The following is a 22,143-nucleotide window of genomic DNA, read 5'->3' as shown; positions in this document are numbered from 1 at the left end:
TTTACTGTCATTCATAAGAGGACTCAGAAATAAGTTGCTGTGTCTGACACTGAATGGCATCCAGAAGAGGAGAATTTTATTATTTCAGTTTCTGAATGTGCGCCATATATACTGTATTTCCTATTCTTACTACAGATAATAAATACAGAATTTCCCTTAACACTTAAACATTACTGTGTGAAAACCACCATATGAACATTATTAGTAGATAGGCTTCCTTCCCCAGGGACCTCTGAGTAGAAAACTGAAAATGAGTTACACCCTTTGTTGCTGGCAGCACTTGAAAAGGTTTGGTGAGAAAGGGGTAAGATAATTTTCACAGCAGAAAGGCTTCCTAGCACACCAGTAACTAGTTTCACTGTTCTCATGTCACCTTCATAAATCACATTTGGCAGGCTGTGTTAGCTCTTTTTGATGACCTTGACCTTACTGCTCAAGTCGTGGTTGGATTCCTGCAGACATCGTCCCCTCAGATGAACTCAGAGCCTCTGAATTTCAGTTTTCAGACTTGCATCATGGAAATCGCCATACTTTAATGTATTTTAAGCCTTTGAGGACAATATCTCGTTATTGTGAGAGTGGACTAAAGGTATGTGCTAAGCTCTACCCCAATCACTGGATGGAGGAGCTGAAGGGAAGCTTTGCTTTTGGACAAGAAGCTCAGACCCAATGGGCCTCCTCTGATCACAAACCCTGCGTGAAACTCATCTTGGTCGTGCAACTCAATACCCTTTTCACAACGCCTAAAGATGAGGCTAGCTGTGGTCCCAACAGTAATGGAGTCTGATAATTCATTATAAAACAAAGCTTTACTCAGGCAGTAGGAAAGATGAGCAACGATGTGCCTCTGTTGAAACTCACCCGATCACCGACACCAAACACAGGATCATAAGCAATGCCATGGCTCCAGTGGACTGCCAGGGACACTTGGTGTCCGGGTCATCTGGCAGCCACAGCCAATTGTGCAAATGCCCTTTGAATGTGGGCAAGGGTTGCGCTGCTCCTTGGCTCCACCAGGGGCAGTGTGATTGGAGAGAATCATTCCTGACGTGGATAATGTGGGTGACATCCTCCCTATGCTGCCCTTAACTGGTCAAGGGCAGGGTGTCATGAGGCAGGGTGTCACTAGCTCAGCTGGCCCGCAGCTGCCCAGAAGTATATGAAGCAACAGGGGGAAAAACACGGATGAGAAGTCATTTCTCTGAGTACATCTACAAAAAGAAGAGGAGGGTAGAGTTATGCTACTTCACTGAAGGCAGCTATGTGCAAAGTTAGATGGTTCTTTCAAGTTACATATATATACAAGATATTGCATAAGGGAGTGCTATCTCGCTATTATTAGCAGACAAGTTGCAAAAGGCAGCAAGTATAAGAGCAAACTCTGAGTCATTTCCTTCTGCTATGTAAATGTATCACAGAGCCGGGAAATAGCAACTCTCTTAACTCTCAGCCTGGAAGCCCTGCAGTAATCGTGTCAGTGCTGGAAACATTCTATCCGCAGCTAAGCTTGCCCATGTAACCATAGAAATACATTTTTTAGGCACTAAAAACAGTTATAAAAACTGCTTTCACCTTACAGAAAGCTTGATTAGGTCATAGAGAACAATATAGCATGTGCAGCTGAAACTCTGTAGTACAGGTACCCCCAACAGACAAGATAGGAAGTGACAGGAGAAAGGCCACCCCCTCCCAGCAGCCTTAGGGGACATTCGCCCCCAAAGTCCCTCAACCAGTCACACGCTCTGCTGTGACTGGCTGGCAGCACCAGCCATGCTGTCCAGTTTACCCAGAAGCACATCAGGCCTGGGATGCCCTTCCCCTGCCTACATGGGGTGGCGTCATTTTGTTTTGGACTCCATTTTTTGACATTTTTTTTCCTGGTCCAAAGGAAGTGGGCAGACAATCACAGGGCTGCCTGAGAGCGTGTGGCTATGAAGGTGTCAAGAAATGGCTATCAGCCAATCACAGAGCGGTATCACTTTTAACCAAATGGCTGCTCCCTGCCATAAAATGGAGTCCAAAACACTGCTCAGTCCAGTGCCAAGCTGAAGGGGTTTTTTAATTTAATTTGCCTTCTGATAGCCCTTTCTTGTATTCAGTATGACAAGGAGAAAAGCAAAGGGAGACTGTACGTTGATAGAATAAGATTGTACTTTTCAGATCCTAGCAGCTGGCCCCTCTCACTTGGAAGATTGCCCTAGAGAGTCCAAATAAAAGAAAATTTGGGACCGTGAACTCAGCCAATAGGTTTTCTTTTGTCAATTGCAGTACTTCAAGCACCACACGTAATGCTTACATGCTCCTCTACTGCTTCCTATAAAGCACAAGCCCTTGTTTTCCAGAGGAGTGGTGGAATTACCTGCCCAATTTTCATTCATTTTCAATGTGATTTGACTTCATGAAGCACTTTGAAAGTGGGACAACACAGAGTCAGGTAACAGTAACAATGGACTCATATTTTTGAAGGCTGCTATCAGGCTGCTGCCGTGTCTCTCCTGTTTCTGGTTTGTGCTGACAGAGCTGTACCTGTTGCAACAGGTCGTGCAACGTATGCTCGCTAGCCAGGTATACATACCTTTCCCACAGCAAAAATGTCACTGGGATGTTCATTCAGTAGGATGGACTTCTGCATTTCCTTTTCTATAGGAAAAAATACTGCTAATATTTTAATGACTCTGAGGCTTAAATTATTAGCCTACTATAAACTTAGAAAACTCTATAGACAGAAATAGTTATTCAGGGCCATGTAAATCTGGAAGCATATCTGAACTAGCTCGATATTTTGGAATGTCATGATGTATTTAGAGAAATTTTTAATTCAGTTGAAGATAGTTATTTTCAAACTCCTGGGCAGGAATGAGTTTCTGCAGGCCTGAGCTGCATTTATAACAAGCTCTTTAAGGGGCTTGCCTGATTCTAGGCTCTAGCAAAAAAAGAGTAAATTATTGATGAGTAGGCAGTGCAATTCCGTCTCCAGAGTCTTCTGGTCAAATTAATATAATTGATACTCCATGAACTAGCAATCACTTTTTCATATTTATGTCACTTCCATATCATTTACCTATAAGAAAAAAGGCAACCACTAGAATTTGGCTGTACTATATGGTCACGTCTACAAAACTGGAAAAGGATTTTAAAAACACTTCCACCTTATTGGCCTCATATTTCCTATTTGTAAATTGTGTAGCTGCATACCATGTACAGATAAGAAATATAAAAGGCATGAGCAATAGAGAAGAGTCTGTGCTAATGTGGCAGACGGCTCAGCCATGCATTTAGACAATGCAGCAAGCAAGGATGCTAAAGGATCTAAAAAGCTGGTTTGATTTAAAGTGTTGGCTGTCATCTGCAAAGTGTCAAAACCCCATGTTGGTATCAGTGAGATAAAGATGTCAACCTCTAGTCCTCCTTCCTGCCATGGCTCATTGTCAGTATGAAGGAGTAACAGAAGAAACTTCTTCAGATTAACAGTAGCAAAGTCATTGAACTGAATCCAACCCCATAAAAAAAGCTCTCCAAGGTACTGTGCATGCAGGGACCCAACACACTGAGTTTGAGCAATCATATGCCAGAAGCCTGTCTGCTGAACAAAAGTTATTAATGTAGAAAGTTAGCTGAAATGACAATTAGAAGACGATCATATTGGTTTCATACAGAGCATTACTGTTAGGCTAGCGTACCTCCTTCTGCATTGCTACTGCATCACCACATTTGATGGAGTTAGCTTCCTGCGATTTAGCCAAAAGTGTTTTGACAATAGATTCTTGAAACTTTAAGACTCAGAGTAGAGTTTGACATGTAAAAAGCAATTAGTGTGTGATTCATTAATCTTGTGCTGAACAGTGGACGGCTCATGGCTGGTTGGAATTAAAAATAGAGGGAAGAAATTAACATGCTTTATGGTTTATCATCATATGCAATGTCACTATTGCTATCATGCTTTTCTAGATGACTTTAATATTCGTGTTAAACAAACTGGAAACTTTTCAGATCCTGCAGTAGGATAGGAAAAATTCTGTCCAGGAAAAAAATTCTGATTACGAAATGCTTCCTTTCTTGCTGTTATGGATTTTAGACTTTTATTTTTTTACATTAATCTGCTCTATGGACTATCAAGAGAAAAGGAAAATTACATGGAAAAACCAAACTGCCTTTGGAAACTCAGATTAGCTAGAGTATTGATCTGCTTTATCTCCCTGTTTCTAGCGTGTACGTGTCAAGAAATCACTAGCAAAAAGCAAGTCATGAAAAATTTAGCAAGATGGATTAATATTTCACTAATGTTGATCACAGGTGTAGAAAAGTTGTAGTTCCATTCTAGGAATGGAAGCATTCTTGTAATTTTGTTTGTTTGTTTGTTTTGTTGATGCTGTTTAATTTAAGTATTCTAACAATGTATATTTTGCTTTGTGAACAAATACTACTGTGGTGCATTCCACATTTCACCAGATAAACCTAACCTTTAAATTGATGTCACCATGCTTTGTCATTAGCATTATCAAAATATACTGTCAGTTGGAAAATAGAAGTGGACTGGTGGCTAACATTCATAACAAGAATGGTTCAAGGCATCAAAATTGTCTGCCAGTGCAAATGCTCTGACAATTTTTTTCACCATTTCTCTCTGACTGAGCCCAACTTGTTTGAGAGTAAGCAATGTTTTCTTCTAAGTAGACTGTCCAGTATCTTGACAGATGTAAACTGAGAAGTTACACAACAACCAGCAGACTTTAACAGATCTTATTATTGAAGTGTTTTTTCAGACTTGCAATAACATCCTGGAATCAACCTGAGCTCAGTTTATTTTGTTGTTATGACACTAAATGCTTTCCTTGTACAAGAACTCTTTTTAAGGCTACATAGTATACAAAGCAGGATTGTACAAAAGAGCTAAAGTGGGCAAACAAACTGACCAAAGATCATTAATCTTGTAGTGAATTTCTCAAACATAAATAGAGAATAACCTGTGGTGACTGCGATCACTGATTTATTTTGTATGCTAATGAGATCAAAGGGGCAGTTCTTGCAGTCCTGAGAACCAAATTAATGGGTGAAAATCCTCATGTCTGAAATTGCATGGAGATGTGTAAATTTAAAAAAAAGCTGTTTAGCTGGGGTAAGATCAAGCTTTAAAGAAAATAAGAGCATAGAGATGAATAAAGCACATCCTTTAAGGATGCATTCAGAAAAGCAGGAATATTTTTGGTCTATATTTGCACACTGCAGTCACCCTACAGCCAAGGTCATAAGAAGGCTCCTAGGAAAACCAGCTCAGAATAATAACAATAACATTAGCAAAACTAACAGTGTTCAAGGCATTCATAATGTATTTTTAAAAATACACACCCCCCCCAAACAAAAAAACAAGATTCTAAAACACCAAGAAAGCCTGAGGGTTAATTGAATTACAGATTAGAGTGATAGGATTAGTGACTATGCTTTCTGAACAGTGTCATTCTATCAACACAGATCATGTTCTGAAACAGGGAATCAGATACGGTTTATTCCCAAGTACCAATTCTGAGCCAAATTCTGCTATAGTTGCAGTCAGTGGGAATTCTCGTGCAGTGAGAGCACCAAAATGAATAAAAGAATTATATTCCAGATGTAAGGTATTGGAAAAAATAGCTACTTATTAAACAGTCAGCTTTTTGGAAGGATCATAATATTGTTATTGGTAGCAGACAGATAAAAGTTTTTTTCTCTTGTTTGACTTTAGCTGGATTTCACTTTCATTTCAGACTGCATACAGTTATTTTGTGGTTAACAATTGTAGCTCAGAAATACATCCCAGTAGGTTGCACATTGCCTCCACAAGGAATATCACTTGCAAGGAATATGTAAACCAGAAGTGTGAAACTACTGCCGTGATCGAGACCTGAGTTGGAATAGTATGTATCTACTGCAACGATCTCTTCTGTCAGTATAAAATACAGATAAAGAAAGAAAAAGCTGCTCTGATCTGGCAGAAATGAGGGGCTTATAGTAGTACAGATTGAACAGCCATATTAAAGTCTTCAGTCTAATAAGTAGTCCATATCATTTCCGAGTGTACAAAACTCAATATCTACATCTATTCAAGAAAACTTGTAAGGACATCCCACTGATCAGTAAGTCTATAAGAAATTTCAAGATTTGCTAAAGAATAAAAAAGTTCATTTCTACTTCTGAAAAAAAAAAAAAAAAGTACTCTTCATTTCTCTATATGTTTCAGTCTCCATACTTTTGCTGTCATCATAGCTCCATGATCTTATTTGCATAAATGAAAAAAAAAAGTCTCCCCAACGAAAATAAATTGCCTACACTTAAACAAGAGTAGCTCTCATTTTAATTTATAAGTTTTTTTTCAGTCACAATCTTGACTCTTATTAAAACAGGAAAAGTGTTTCTTATCAATAGTAGGGTGGATAAATACTTACAAGATTGCCACATGGCCACAGCATTTACAACTGACCTTTTTTTCATCTCAGGCAGAAATACAGGTCCATTCCTTGATTGCTGTGGGAAAATGGAAGGATTTCTAAGTTGCTATGTACTTCAGGTATCAGTTAGGAAAAAATACTTCTCTGACCAATCATAGAGTGCTGACATTTCAACCAAGATACTTACACACCTCTCCCAAAGTTTAAGTACAGTTCTGAAGGAAGATGATATTTTTCTTTTGAAGATAATTTTGGCTTATCTTTAATATGAAGGTCTCGACATCACAGAAAAAAGCATCTTAATGAAAAGCATACTTAACATTTGTGACTATGGTCACACAGAAGTGACCTAATCGTATTTTTATCTATATTCTTTCATACCTCAGAAGTGACCCCTTCTTATTCAACAACGATTGCATTGCATTTTCTGGGTTATAAGAAGCCATGTCAAATAGGGTTCTAGCTTGCCTTGCAGCATTTTTTATTCTAGCAGGGCACCCCACTATAACAGAGAAAGGAATCTGTGTTTCTACACCCCTAACCACTTCAGTATGATTTTAAATCAGAATTTACTAACATGATTATTGAGTATTTCATATCAACAAAACTTAAGTTCTTCAGTCGATCAGTATTACAGATTTCTAGACATGTAGCATCTTCCTGAAGTTGATTGAAAACATGGAAGTTGTAACAATGTCTTCATTAATAATGGGTATGTTGATTCAGTGTGGTTCTGTGTTGTTCATTTCTGTCAATACTATTCCTTTCAGGATTATTGCACTTGTTTTTAATGCCAGAAAATAGTTGGTAGGAAGTCCATGATAAATCTTCTATGCACAGGTAATTTATTTGAGGCTAGTGTTGGTGGAGCCGTTCACTAGATACTTGAATTGGCCGTAGGTCAAACAAGGACTGCACATGCATATTTCATAGCCTAGGAGTCAAAGTTTTTTTATTTTAAGATTAAGTGGTAAATACCATGTAACACCAGAATGTTTCCTGGAAACTGTGTATTGGGTTGGCAGACGGCACAAAAGACTGGTTAGTAACTAGTGACCTCTATTCTGGGAAGACTGCTTAGCACAAGAGCTGCTGTCCCTTCAGCCTAAAAGGGATGTGATCTTCCCTGTACTATCTATTTTGATCTGAAGTGTGTCATTTGGCAGGTGACTGCCTTTCCCCAGTCATTTTTTTGGGACTGACTACTGAATGAGTCAGCCAACTTTGGGGGATGAGGCGGAAGATATATTGCATAGACATTACAAGGAATTGTTGATGCATTTGATATTTTACCAGCATAGAAAGCTGATTAATTTGTTGATGTTGTTAATTTTATTTGTTCATTGATTTGTTGTTGTTCGTTTATAACTTTGAGTTGCGGATGTATAGGGTGTGCCTTGTGCTACTTAACAGTCTAGTTAAGAAACTGTATGCAATTAAAAACTTACATGGTTTAACTCTTTCTTTCCTAGATGGCATTCTCTGAACTTGAGGAGCCCTCAGAGTGTATAAAAGCAGCTATACAATCTGTTGCATAGTAAGTAACACTGCTTGTAACTATGGCCTGCATTGGAACACAGCTACTTCTCTATGTTCTTTTTCTCCTCCTCCTTTTTTTTAAAGGGCTATCAGAATTTTGGTGACCCAACATGAGAGTAACAATTGATTGGCCAGGGTAGAAGCTGGTCAGCTCCTCAAAAAAAACCCAAAACCAAAACCCCCTATACTTGTCAGAACGGTGAAAGGAAAGTTTTTTCCAAGTTGTTAGGCATCTTAGATATCTTCTTGATTTCCAATCTGATTGAAACCAAGTGGACTTCGGACTTAGGAAAGTTTTAAATCACACAAGGATGATTTTCATCCGCTAGGATTTGTTCAAATAAAACTGGGCTTTCCTTAAAAGTTCCATTTTCCTGAATTTCCTCCCTCCCACTTTGCAAATGGTCTTTAGACATAGTGGACCAGGATGCCGAAGTGGTGGTAAGCATAATCTCAAATGGCATGTTTCATCCTTTCCCTGCACTTTCTGCAAGTCTGTACCTTGTTGTGAGCTGCAACCAGCAGTCTCCTGCAGATCTCAAAGGCTTCATTCCTGCTTGAAACACAATGCCTGCTGGACTCTTGACATGACTTCATGACCTGGGCTGCTTTAACAAAGGTCATTATCACACCACAGAATACAGATAATTGCATCATCATCTAAGTTACAAAGCCCTGAAGTTTCTAGCCCATGTAAGAAAAATGTTCTGACATCCTTGCCTGAAAGATGGTGAATTTAGCAATTCAACTTCATCTACAGGCCTTCCATGTTGTCTCCTACACAGAATGAAACCAGGAACAAAATAATTAGCTTCATGAAAGATAAAGTGTCTTCCTTTTTCTGAGCAGTACAAGCATTTCTGAGTGTTATTAATTTATAAGATGCCTTTCCAAAAGCATTTAATGAAGGAAAGATGAAAGCTAATGGAGTTGTAGTTGAATGTTGCTTTTTTTTCTGATTTAAAATATACATTCATTTTCTTTTTTTCCTCTAGCTCATGTCCATATATCATTTTGCCTTACTGCTCTAAAATGGGAGTAGTGGTGTGCAACTCTGAAAAGCGTTCTCATTATTTTTACCTTACTATCACACAATTCAAGATACATTGTATCAAAGATGCTATATAAAAAGCAAATTAAAATTGAATTGCAGTAAAGCTACTAAAAGAAGTCATTGCACTTCAAAGGATTTACAACTAAGTATGTTATGTGGCGGGAATGGACAATTAAGTGCAAAGAATAAGTATTAGTGTCCTGGTTTGTAATAACTGTTGAATGTGTGGTCAAGTGTACTTCATTTGATATGTTTAATTGCAAATAATATTGATGATTCATGTATGTTCAAGGTTGCCTCAGTGTGTGGAAAATCTTTTCACTTTCCTGGGAGATGGGATGGAGTAATAGTTTCTTCTATGCACATGCTTCAGTAACGGATTGGTTGGCAATAACTTCCTATACAACTACTATTTTTTGACACTATCTTTGTGTTTTCATATCTCTTATGGAAGAATTCAATAACTGGAGAGGGAGTAAGGCTGGCATTATGAACTTTTCAGGAATGCGATTCTGCAGTAGTTTGCCATCTAAAATGACTTACATGAATCACTTGGTACATTTAGAGAATTCAAAAGATTTTAGATATAATACTCCATTGATTCTGTTGCTGGGAAAACTGAAATTTTACAGTGTTACTGATATATCCCATTAAAAAATAATAAAACCCCTCCTTCTTCTAAAGCCAAACTTGCTTTTGCATTATGAGAAGCAAAATATTCTATTTTAATTATTTCACTAGTGTACTTTTTAGGGGGGTAGCCTTGCCAGAAGAGGTGGAAAGTGTATTTTTTTCCAGAAAGTTACATGAAACCCTGCAGTATTTCCAGTTCTTCTGCAACTGACGTGGGTGGGGATTGAAGCTTTAGGAGTTATAAAGGAGAGACAGATGAAATATCCAATAGTTGTGACAAATAGAGAAATCCAACCCTGTCCTCACAGCATGTGCGTTTCTCCCCAAAGCTGCCAGTTGATACCTGTCCTTAGCAAACAAACAGCTTTGAGCCTTCCAGTGCTTCATGACTAGAAAATACTGTGTGTCCATCTGATGGAGTCCAGGTGAAATACTAATAATGCTAGTGGCAGAACAAACTGGGAAAAAAAATATAACAAAAATTAACATGAGAAAATTAATGTTCCTGGCCTCATTCTCCTTACAGACCTGTTATCCACACTTAACCTACCCTGTCTCAGCATCTACCTCAAGACAGAAAGTGATTAAGAATATTAGCACAATATTTCTGGCAAAAAAGTTTCATGAACAGGCTAAAGATAGAGATTTAAACTGTAATTGAAAGTTTGATGTCAGGATCTTCATTGTATTCATTTTCAGTTCTTGTTGCACTCCTGGAATACAAGAAGACAGTAACAGACTACTGATTCTTCCACTGATTTGTGTATACTGTTTTTCTTTGTTGTAAGAGCTTGAGGACTAATGACCTTTCAAGAGCCATTCATTTTAGGAAGCTTAATTCTCTAAAGACTGCTATAATTTCCTAGACACACTATGTCAAGTTTCTCAGACTTTCATAATAGTTTTCTTTTGCCTTTGAGCATGGATCTGAGCTTTCCCAGCCTGAGGTCATAGTATTGCTTAATCACGGGCTGAATCAATCTGGACAAACTGATTAATTATCAAGCTGTCTGTCGTGGTTTAACCCCAGCTGGCAACTAAGCACCATGCAGCTGCTCACTCAGTCCTCCCCCCTAGTGGGATGGGGAGGGGAATCGGAAAAAAAAAAAAAAAAAAGTAAAACTCATGGGTTGAGATAAGAACAGTTTAATAATTGAAATAAAATATCGTTGTTATAATAATAATATTAATACTAGTAATAGTAGTAATAGTAGTAGTAGTAATAGTAATGAAAAGGAAGAGTACAAAAAGAGAGAGAAATAAAACCAAAGAAATAGAAGTGATACAAATGCAATTGCTCACTACCTGCTGACCAATGCACAGCCAGTCCCTGAGCAGCGATCAGTGTCTCCCCAGCCAACTCCCCCCAGTTTATATACTGAGCATGACGTTTTATGGTATGAAATATCCCTTTGGCTAGTTCGAGTCAGCTGTGCTGGCCATGCTCCCTCCCAGCTTCGTGTGCACTTCCTCACTGGCAGAGCGTGGGAAACTGAAAAATCCTTAAGTTAGGATAAGTGCTACTTAGCAACAACTAAAACATCGGTGTGTTATCAACATTGTTCTCACACTAAATCCAAACCACACTGTACCAGCTACTAGGAAGACTATTAACTCTATCACAGTTGAAACCAGGGCACTGCCCTACGCTTAAACTTTGCAGGTAGGTACTGTAGAATCTTTGCCAGATTTGAATATGGTCAGCTGAGTACCTGAAAACTTTCAGTTAATCGGCAAAGTAAGTTTCTCAGCCTATCTTCACATGACGTCTAGTGAAGTACATTCAAGCCATATTCAAATGTAAATAAGATTAAATCAGAGATGTACATTGTTTTGGTAGAAGGATTTGTAGTGGAAACTGGCCATGTGTATTTATAACTTCAGTATGGGCTTTTTCATGGAAAGCAGAATGTCTTGACTTTTCTTGCCTTTTTTTTTTTTTTTTTTTTTCCCATATAATAAATGATTTCTTCTTTACTTTTGTTTCAATGTTGTATTTTAAGCTTCTTCAAGAAGAAAATGTTATACTTGCTTCTCTTCTCTTACAGGAAAGAATTTCAAAGAAGACAAACTTCCACTGATGCTATCAATGGAACAATCCTGATCTTGATAAAGAATTTTGTAGTAAGATATATATCAGTCACAGTGGTCTCAAAGAGTAATATGGTTGGGGTAAAACAATTAATTATGGTGTTTATTACTGAAATGAATATTCATGTGAGATAGTCTTAGGGAATTTACTGGGTACAGGTATCTACTGTTTTATTGTTTGGGGTTTTTTTTTGTTACATATTTGATCTATTCCAAATAATTGAATGCAGCAATCCAAAATTCAGAATTCTAATATCCCTTGTAAAGAAACAGTTCTACAAGTTTGAAAAGTACTTCCTTGCATACTACACTAAGTTCTTATACGATGCTACTGGCATCATTTTCATCAATCTTTTCTATGAAGAAAGGGTGATAAGAAAACAGTTTATGGTTGGGGCAGGGGGGATGGCTAGTGTTAATCTCATGTAGTTAAATCATTGTTTTTGATCTTTAGAAGAAATAAGTAACAGCTAATGCTAATTGAGCATTTGATGGCCCTGTGAATATCAAGAATTTAAAGATCTACTTATGCATACTGACACTGTTAATGACAGAATATTGATGCATTCATCATGAAAAAAATCAACCCTGAGAAAATACCTTCTCCATTCCAAATGTGCTTTAAAATAATTTTTAAATAAATAGTTTCCCAGTGAGGACTACTACTCCACTCTATAGTAACTGGAGGAAAAAAAAAAAAAAAAAATCTTTATTCTGCCTAAAGGGGCAGAGCAAGGGGGTCTTGGATATTTTGACAACACTGTTCTAGGCTTTCAGATATATGACTTTCATCTGAAATTAATTTTAACTCAGTTTTGGGGAGGATTCCAATTTTTTTTTTGTCAACTACAATAATCTTGTATGACTTGTCACTGTCTAGTTATCAGTCCTTATTCTCAAAGCTTTCTGTAATAAAGTATTTAGTCAGGAAACTGCTTGGACATCTATCAACATAAAATTATATTATTATTGCTCTTGATAATAATAATGATATTTTAAAATAGGTGGATATTATAATTTCATTTATTTTAATATAATCTTTTTCTGAGTAGTGGAAATCAGCACAGATGGACTTTGCCCAAGAATAAAAAACCTGCCACTTCCTGGATTTAGTGATTTTTTAAAAAATCCTCATTTTTAAACCTCAGAATAGAGCAGTTTTGTGAGTCTACTCAGGCTATACGCTTTATCACATAGGGCTTACAGTAAAGATCTACAATTTAGAAAAGCCAGATGGGTAACACTGCTGCCTTTCCAGAGGTTACTACTGAAGATAATATCAGTGCAGCAGTAATTATCCTCAGGATTTTGTGTAGCCTTTCTGAAGTGTACCAATTAGTGACACTTCAGCCTGAAAAGAGGTGGAACTCCGATCTGGCAAATTAACTTGTTGCCAGACAATAGGAAATTGTTTGTATTTCCTGGTCAGTTACAGACTTCCTTAGGTAATTGAGATTCTTATCAAATGTCTGAAGTCTGCACCAAAGCTACTTTGGTGGGCTTGGGAAAGGAAAAATAAAACTTGGAGCTTCTGAATTTACTCTTTGCTCTGAGATGAATTGTCTCTGATATGAAACTCAGGACATTAAGCGTGCGTTCAGAGACCATATTCAGGAAGCAATCAAGACAGTCATTTGTGGAGATATCTCTGAAGGTATCTACTCATTTTTCAGCTGGGATTAAAAATCAGATACAATGCTGACTTTCATATCAGAGATATTTCATCTCAGAGCAAAGAGTAAATGCCTGCCCTAGGATGGCTGTGTTCAGTTCAGGCCTCTCCATCTCAAAACTACGCAAGAAATGTAAAAGACATTTAGAGATATGAATCAGGGCTCTGCTTGACACACGGAGATGGAATAATATCGTCTGACTGACAAAGTTATCATCTCTATCTGTCTGTAGCACCAACGGTGCACGGTCAGCTCAGATGCTCATGAATGAGCTGTTTTACAACACGGCAGCAGTTTAAAGTAACACATAAGCTTGGCCATCCTATAACTTCTCTGCTTGCCAGTCAGATCTTTCGAACTGATTAGGAGCATGTGACACTCCTGTGTGAAGCAAGATTGAAAAGATCAAGACTCCTTGCTTGATAAGGAGTGGGACAAGTGACAAATGAAAGAGCATGGCACAAATATGCATGGTAGTGAATACAGAGAGATATAAACATGGATGTTACCCCTTCTGACCAAAGGAAAGCTAAGGACGGCCTGATGACAGGGAAAGGTGGCTGTTGCAGAGAGAGGGAAGGAAACACCTTGCCCTGCAAAAGCAAGCACAGAAGATGACATGGGAAGTGGAGAGTGACACAGGAACAGAACTTGTTGATCAACATTGTTTTGAGGGCCCAAGGAGATTCAGAAGGAAAGATTGGAAATATATGTAGAAAACAACAAAAATAGCATTGGTCATTAAGTTAATAAGTTAATAGGCTAATTGAGTAAACTAATTAATTTAATGATTTTAAAAGTACTGTAATATTATATAGAGTCTTGGAAGAAGCATGTCTTTGCTTTCAGAATATAAGAAAATGATCATTCCCTATGAGAAAGGAAGAGGTTCCCCCACCCCTAAGGAGTTAAATTATGTTGTAATCTGCGGTAAAAAGCAGTGTCTGAATGAAGGAAGAGAATGTAAAGTGTCCAAAGTCCTGTTCAGTCTGACAAATCACAATGAGTAAAGGTCAGTATATGAACAAGTGATTTTCCACTAACTTCTTGGTTAAGAACCTTAAACATTTCTGTTTGTAACTCTTATCTCAAAAAAACCTCCACAAAAAACATGAAGCATATATAATGCAAACAGTTTAATTTGGTTTCTCTACTAACAGAATGAAGGAAAAAAAAAAGCATTAGTAGAACCAAAGAAGCTGTTAGGGTATCAAGTACATCAGTAGAAAGCAGCTGGAGAAGGAGCTAGATGTCAGGAAGAAACAAAGGAAAAGGAAGAATCAGGAATATATCCCAATTTAACTCCATCTTGCACAGTTTCAAAGGCCACTCCAAAGCCACTCAGGAAGGTTTGTGCTTAATATTAGACTAGAATTCAAATCATCATGTTACTGAACCTTGTAAAGGAAAAGCTGACCCTGATTTACTGAAGAGGTTACGTGCATCAGGATTTCAGTCTGGATGGACAGTAAATTCACCATCCTTCTGAACCTTCTGTACTGCTGGGCAAGATATGGATGGAGTCTTTCCAATGAGAGGACAGCAGGAAAGGAAGAAAATCTGCCTTATTGAAAGAGAGCTAATAGGGAGTTGCTTTCCTACCTGGAGTACAGAAGGAACCAGCACTTAACTCACTGTAACTACTTCAATGGTGCCCCTGCAGAGAACATGATTTGTTTCTTGGAAGTTTGTATATCACGGCTGCTACCAATTTGTTGTGTTAAATTTAAACAGTCTGTGTTAATGGTGCATCGTCTACCAATCTGTTACCAGTTTGTTGCATCCGATTTACAGACTACATTGCTCAAATTGTCCATCAATTTGTTGCATTACTGCCTGTGCAGTTTATGTGGCCCAAAGGAATACACCTTATATGCAAAGCCAAGAATTAATTGTTAGCTTAATTAAAGTCTTAATAGTCTAATCAAAGAATTATTATTAGTTCTGTTACAATGAAGCTAACACTGAAAGGTCACAGTATATATGGTTGAAGCTGATAGATTTCTTCTTTTCCCCTTTCTCTGATGTTACGCTCCTCTTCTTAGTGTCCCTTTGACTCCTGAGGTTGATGATTTTAGCCACGGACAGGAGAGTTACAGTGAGTTGTCAGCATCCAACGTTCTTTGCCAAGAGGTGTATCTTGCTGATGGTAGGTGTTTCCTCCTCTGCATTTTTGGGTCCACTTAAGTTAATTTTTAAGCATTTGCTAATGCAGATGTTTTACTTGCTCTTGGTTTGCTATTCCACAGTATGTATGTCTTTACTACATAGTGTGATTTACAGATTTTGGAGACTTATTCTTTTGTCTTTGTTACCCCTAAAGCTGGTTATACCTAGCTCCTGAGTTTGTGTTTCTTTGGTGACCAAGACCTGGCTGCTGATGAGTCTTTATAGTCCTGGGGCCTCCAGTATCATCCTGTGTTTGTATTTTCAAGTTACCTGCTGTCATCCTGTGCTTGTATTCTTGTGTGATGCATTTTATTCTCTGTTATTACTCTCTGTTAGTTAGACAAGTCTCTATATATCACAATTGTACAAAGCTAAGCAAAAGCAAAAACAAGTAACAAAATAGCTACAGACAAGCACCAGCAAGGCCATATTGACTGAGCTACAGAGCTGCAAGGCGTCACCGACTGAATTACCACTGACTTTCCATACCTCTCTTCGTACTGTTGCTTGGTAATGTTTCATGAAAAGACAAGACTGGGAGAGCACCAGGTCACCACTGGGCACTGTCTCTTCTGTATCTAGAGTCTCTTCTGATCATGGTCAGATCCAGGGTAGGGATGGCATTTCGTTGAGAGTCATTCTGTTAGGGAGCTGGAAGGAGTCTGCCAAACTGCTCTAGGAAAACCTCATCCTTAATATCATATCAGCTGGTAAATTTTTCTGGAAAAAAATATCACATATTAAATCACAAGTTGAAGTAATGTCAAATAATAATAGCTTTTTTTTGCTTTTTCTTCTCTTTTTTGTTTGTCTAGATTGATTGCAAAGTCATATAGAAAATACAATTTCTGGTTATATTATTTACCCTTATATAATTTTTTTTTCCTTAAAAAAAAACCAAATAAAAAGAATCTACCACAATTTCTCATGTGTCTTTCTTATGCTTTGTGCGGTATCACAGTAGGAAGAAGTATGCTTTCTTTCACAACATTAGCAGCAGTTTCTCCCAGTTGCAAGTGGAATTTGAAAGATTCATGTTTCTTTTCTGCATTGTTTTCATGATGATGGTGGTGAGAACACATTTTTCTTAACTTTGATTCACACTGCAAATATTTAATAACTTAAAGTTTTCATCATAGCATTTTATTTTGTATTTACTGTGAAGTACATGGCCACTGTGGGAAATAGGAATGTGAATTGTAAAGCTAATTTGTGAATTATAACTAATTATTATGAAAAAAGAGGTGTCCTGGATATCTAGGAAAATGGGAAAGAAGGAGATAAAGGAAACAGAAAAAAAACCCCAGAATTAAGTCCTTTGAATTTTTCACCCTTTTTTTGTCATTTATCTATAAGCTGTTAGCTTTTCTTGTGAGTTTAGTGTTTGTGCCTTGCCTTTGAGTGCCAGGGAAACTTTCTTTTGGCCTGCTTGCCCTACTTAAACATTTTCAAATTGTGAAAAGATGTCTTTATGAGAATACTTTGCTTTATGGCAAAAAGTTCATTACATTTTGATGTTGCTGCAGTAAAATTAGAGGATGTGATGGAGTTAAGTGTAGAAAATGCTACCAAAGCAGCATAAAAAGGGCATAAAAAGCTGTCTTAGTAGACAATTTACTGGAAAATTGAGGAGTGGGAGAAGCAGTGGAAAATGTGCTTTCCTTTTTGCTTAAATGGTTTAATTTCCCAAAACTTGACTATATTTCTAACAGCACCATATCCCATGCCTTTTGCAATATTAATTTTCCTAAGAGTCTCCCTCAAAACAAACTCAAATCTGGAAAATCCTTGGTTTCAGTTCAGCCCAGATGAACAATGAAAAGCTAAAATGTTACTTGTGATGATTTGAGTGTTCACTGCATGGATCCCACTATTTGAGAATGACAAATTTACAAATTTCATCCATCTTTCTTAACTGCATTTATGGTACTTGCAATTAAAAAGGGGGACTAGTTAAAATTCTGTGCATCTGGTAGCTGCAAATCAGTTCCCCTATAAAAAAAATTGTAATTTCAAAATAAACTCCATGTAAGCAAACTATATTTTTCATTGAATTTTGTCATACTTATTTGAAGATTATAACCATTCAAGTATCTGTAATTAGGTAGCAAGTTCTAATACTGCTGGTGGTGGTGGGATCTGTTGCATTCTTTGGAATTTTGTGCTTTGAGCTGCCGTATTATGAGGATAAACTCTTGCACAACTTCATATATTTGCATCTCATCCAGGTAGAGAACAAGAAATACAGAGAAAACAACAGGAAAGGAGAAAAAATGTAACTCCTTGCTTTACCATCTTGTGTTTTCAGTTTGGAAACTGTAGCATCATGTGGTACAGAACAGTTCTTCCTCTCTGTGAACCCCAGAAAGCATAATAACATAGGCAGACACTATGATAGGGGGAGGTATTACTCTTCTCCAACAGCATATTAAGCTTTCTATCCAGAAAAGCATAAAAATGAACTTTAAGTGGTCTCCCTTGGAAAAAAGATAGGACATGAACAAGTAGAACAACCTTCCAACAATATTTTGTTTGTCAAATCCACCAGCGTCATGACCGCTGTGTATCTGCATAATGAAATGACACCAGATAAAATTCAAGTTTACTCTGTTTATAGCAAAATTGCATGTAAGTATTATGATTTCTTGTTATATCTGGGGAAGCTGAAAACCTGCAGATTCACAACACAACAAATTGAGAATAGCTACAATGTCCCTCAGATATGGATACATTGTTTTCTTATTTGTTTTTTTTTGTTTGTTTTGTTTTGTTTTGTTTTGTTTTCCTCAATGTCATTATCAGTCATTGGAGATTTAACTACTTGTTCCACAGCAAATTTTTTTAGAGAATAATATGACTAGAAGGAGGAAGGTAATTATTTTAATCAAATACACTAAGCATTGGAGTCTGCTTCACTGTATTCTTTTTGTTTGATATTTAGAGAACATTTTCATGAAATATTTTAAACAGATTTTGATAAAAAAATGGATTTCTATCCTCAATATCATACAACAGGACATGAAACAAAATGTATTGAGTTTAGAGTTGAAATTTTGGGTTCTGTCTCCACATTTATTGATCCCTCCCACATTCTTCCTTATTTACTTTTGTCTCATATAATTCTGTGAGATAATTCTGGGAACATTTCTGTTTAACCTCAGATTGAGAGCAGGCACTGTATGGCCTGCTCAGCTGACACTTCTATCTAAATAATTAAAGAGACTGTCCATTAAAGATTTGCAGCCTCATGACACATTTCCCAATCATGACAGTCAATCATTTAGGAGGTCAGGTCAACCTTTCCTGCATTTGCTTTTCTGTAAATTAACATCTGGCCATAAAAAAGGTATTGCTGTCAGAACTAAGCTGATATACTTTAATATGCGAGTGATGATTGAAAGTACTGCATGCCAATATAAAGAGAAGTTTCCAGGAAAAGAGATTTTCACATCTCTTTATCCCAAATCAGTATTTTTTTAAGTTCATTGGCACTGATTTAACAATGATGAAAAGATAGGGCAGTGGTATCTGACTTTTTGAAGTGGTCAAGAGCCTTCTTCCAATTGGAACAAACAAAGATTTTGAGACTTGAAAAATGAAATCTATTATTACTATTGCAAAAATTAAGTTTAATTTAGTTTGATTAAGTTCTTAGAGCATTTTATCTTATTTTTGGACAATAAACTAATTATGAACACTCTTTTAGATGTCAAAACGGAAATTAGAAATGCTTCGTCTCCCAGAGTAGAGAAAGTAGAGAAAACACTACTTTTTTGGTAACCTCTGCAATGGGATTCTTCAGCTTTTGAAAACTCTGTTGCTCTTGCTATAATTTCATTGTTTAGCAATGATTTGCATTGAAATGGCCTAATTCATCCCTGCTGTCACCCTCTCTTTGTCTCACACTCACCTGGCTTCCTGAGGAGTCCTCTGGTGTCAGGGAAATCTTCCCTACTTATATCTCTGGGAAAAGGGACACCACCGTACTCTTTTTAACAGTTGTGATTGCTTAAGGGCCAGAACCAGACTATGGATGTCCCTCCAAGCCCAGCCTCCCTTCGTTGGGCAGGTTTGTCTTCCTAATGACATCTCTGCTGAATGTAAAATGGTAGCAGTCTCCAACAGATGTTGCACTAATAGATATTTAAAGAAGTACGAAGAAAGCAAGTTAACCTTGTTTAGAGATTAACATCCCTTCTGCAGTATGCTGCTTGATGCCCCTCAGTTTGTAGTGTTTTCACCCAATTGGCCTTACAAGAGATTGAGTGAAATGGGGTTTCAGGATAGTTCCTGCTGAGGTGTTCTAGCTGTGTTACTGACAAGGTGAATGAGTGTGAAAATGGATTTGAGACACTATTGCAAGCAAAATGAAACCTAAATGATCAAAGAACATTTGTGTGTGTGTGTGTTGCATGGCATCATCTTGTAATCCCCAAACCTTTAAAGGGCTCGTTAAAGATCTCTTTCTGAAATACTTTCAGCCTCATATATTAATAAAGAATGTTTGTTTGTAGTTGTTTTTTTTCATCAAACTCTCCCGGTGAACCAGTCTCTTTCATATCAACAGGCATTCAGAGTGCTGTTAACCTCTTAGATAAAACCCCTTTGTGTAACCTATCTGCCTACTTCTGAATTGCTTCAAACTGCAGTCTTCAAATTCCTTCTTACAGCCTAACCTATTTTTGTCAATGCCTTTAGTAAAGATTGTCTCCAGAAGGTCAGGCATTGCATTATGAATCAATCATTGCTGCCCTTTTGACTCATTAGCCTCAATTTTCTTCATTACAACTAAAAAGCTGTAAGAGTTGATCAAAAAGCAACACAGCAAGGAGCTAATGGAGGAAAAGGAACATTCTGCATGGGTAAGTATTGGTTGTAGCTGAACTATTTTGAAGACTTTGTTCAACACCACATGAAATACTTTCATTAAACCACAGCAGTTTCATTATCTGTCTTTTTCTGGAGGTGTCTTAGACATGCCATAGGGAAATTAAGAGTGAAAATGAGCAAAAACCATCAAACATTTAAGGGTGTGTAGACAATGGCATGGTCAGGACAGGAAAGGATTCAGTGAGAAGGCTTGGCAGAAGAAATATGGTTTGATTTTAAATGTTCTCCCGTTTCCACATATTTCCTTCTGCTTCTATACTAGAATAAAATGAATATGGCTGTTACATGATTTGCCTTTTGTTTCTGTTTCTCCATTGATAAAACAGAGATGCTGAACATTATGCTTTGCAAAATCTTTTGCAATAATATATATATACACACATATATGTATGGTGATATGCACATGTATTATGATTACAAATAAGCATATCTGTAGATCGAAGTTTTACACATAACATGCTTTCAATTAACTTTCTTAAATTATTTAGCTATGATAATGATATGAAGTGAAAGAGTCTAATGAATTGATGAGGTCCAGTGTGAGCCCAAACTTATAAAAAATAATTACCAAACACTTCTGTGAATACATTTGTTGAGTAGCTCCAAAATAATGTGACATTTTAGTAACACTGCCATTTCAATTCAGGAATTTCCAATACAGAAATTTATTTCAAATCAGACAATGTATACATTGCATTTTTTAATTTCTTCATGACGAAATGAATCCTCCCACTTTTTTTAATAACACTATCCCTCTACATTGAGTTGGTGGTTGCAATCCAGGGTATTAATTTAAAACAAGATGTAAAATAAGCTTTTTTTCTCAGCATGTTTTTTAAAAGCTGCTTTGAATTGGGGCATGGAGTGTTCTTATTTCAACCTGTGAAAAAAACTATTTAAGCAGGTGCAAATTGTAATGCCTTCTTCTGGTATTGTTCACATAATTTTGAACAGATGTCAATGCTTTCCCAGTGTGCAAGACACTAGAGATTCACATATGTTACATGTCATGTTATGTTAGCTACAGTGCAAACCTCTAATAAGAGTTTTTCTACTGCATTCCGATATCACTGGATGATAGTTCAAATGCATCTGCATTGTAAATCCTGACATTATAAATAAGAACTGTAACACACTAATTCTGTTCTAATTTTCTAGTCCAGAAGAAAAAAATAACCTTCTCAACCTCTTATATTGTTAATCTAGAGTTTTGATACCCACTAAACTACTTTTCAGAATACTGAATACACTTTTGATATCATATTGATTTCTTCTTACTACTGTTTACCTGCCTTCAAGGCTACCTGAAAAATTCAATTTAAATTTGATCTAAAATTCATACACTTTATGGCTCACAGTCCAAAATTCCTCTCGCATTTTATTGTGCTCTCTGCTGTTGAACTGTAATGGGGACAGTTCTGCTTCTCTGTAAGCCAATTTTGCATTGTCTGTTCTAGACAAGATGAGTTTCCTATAAATGCTTAGAACAGCAGTGTCCGAGCACCTTCTAGGTCCACATTACATGGTGTGACTAGCATTTGTCACTTATTACTCATGTCCTTTTCAGTATTCACAGTAGTAGTGTATTTTGGTAGACTTTGAAGACTCATTGCTTGAATTTTTGGCATATGAACAGACAGAAATCTCTGTTTTCCAATGCTGGCTGATCTAG

The 22,143-nt window shown here is 37.1% G+C and overlaps 1 long non-coding RNA gene across 7 annotated transcripts in view; it reads left to right on the top strand.

Moving 5' to 3' along the window:
- The window catches only part of LOC126042069 (uncharacterized), a 92,658-nt gene extending 78,233 nt beyond the window's left edge, over positions 1-14,425 (top strand). For 6 of the 7 annotated variants that reach the window (XR_007507058.1, XR_007507057.1, XR_007507056.1 and 3 more), the window contains exons 4-5: positions 7,895-7,959; positions 11,697-14,425. This is a non-coding gene — a long non-coding RNA (uncharacterized LOC126042069). The remainder of the gene's footprint in view (positions 1-7,894; positions 7,960-11,696) is intronic. The other variant, XR_007507055.1, reaches the window with a different exon arrangement.
- Positions 14,426-22,143: the final 7,718 nt, after the last annotated feature.

The sequence above is a fragment of the Accipiter gentilis genome, chromosome 8, assembly GCF_929443795.1.
Source record: "Accipiter gentilis chromosome 8, bAccGen1.1, whole genome shotgun sequence".
NCBI classification, from domain to species: Eukaryota; Metazoa; Chordata; class Aves; order Accipitriformes; family Accipitridae; genus Astur; species Astur gentilis.
Note: the sequence above shows the minus strand (reverse complement) of the source record. Positions and strands in the feature narration are given on the sequence as shown.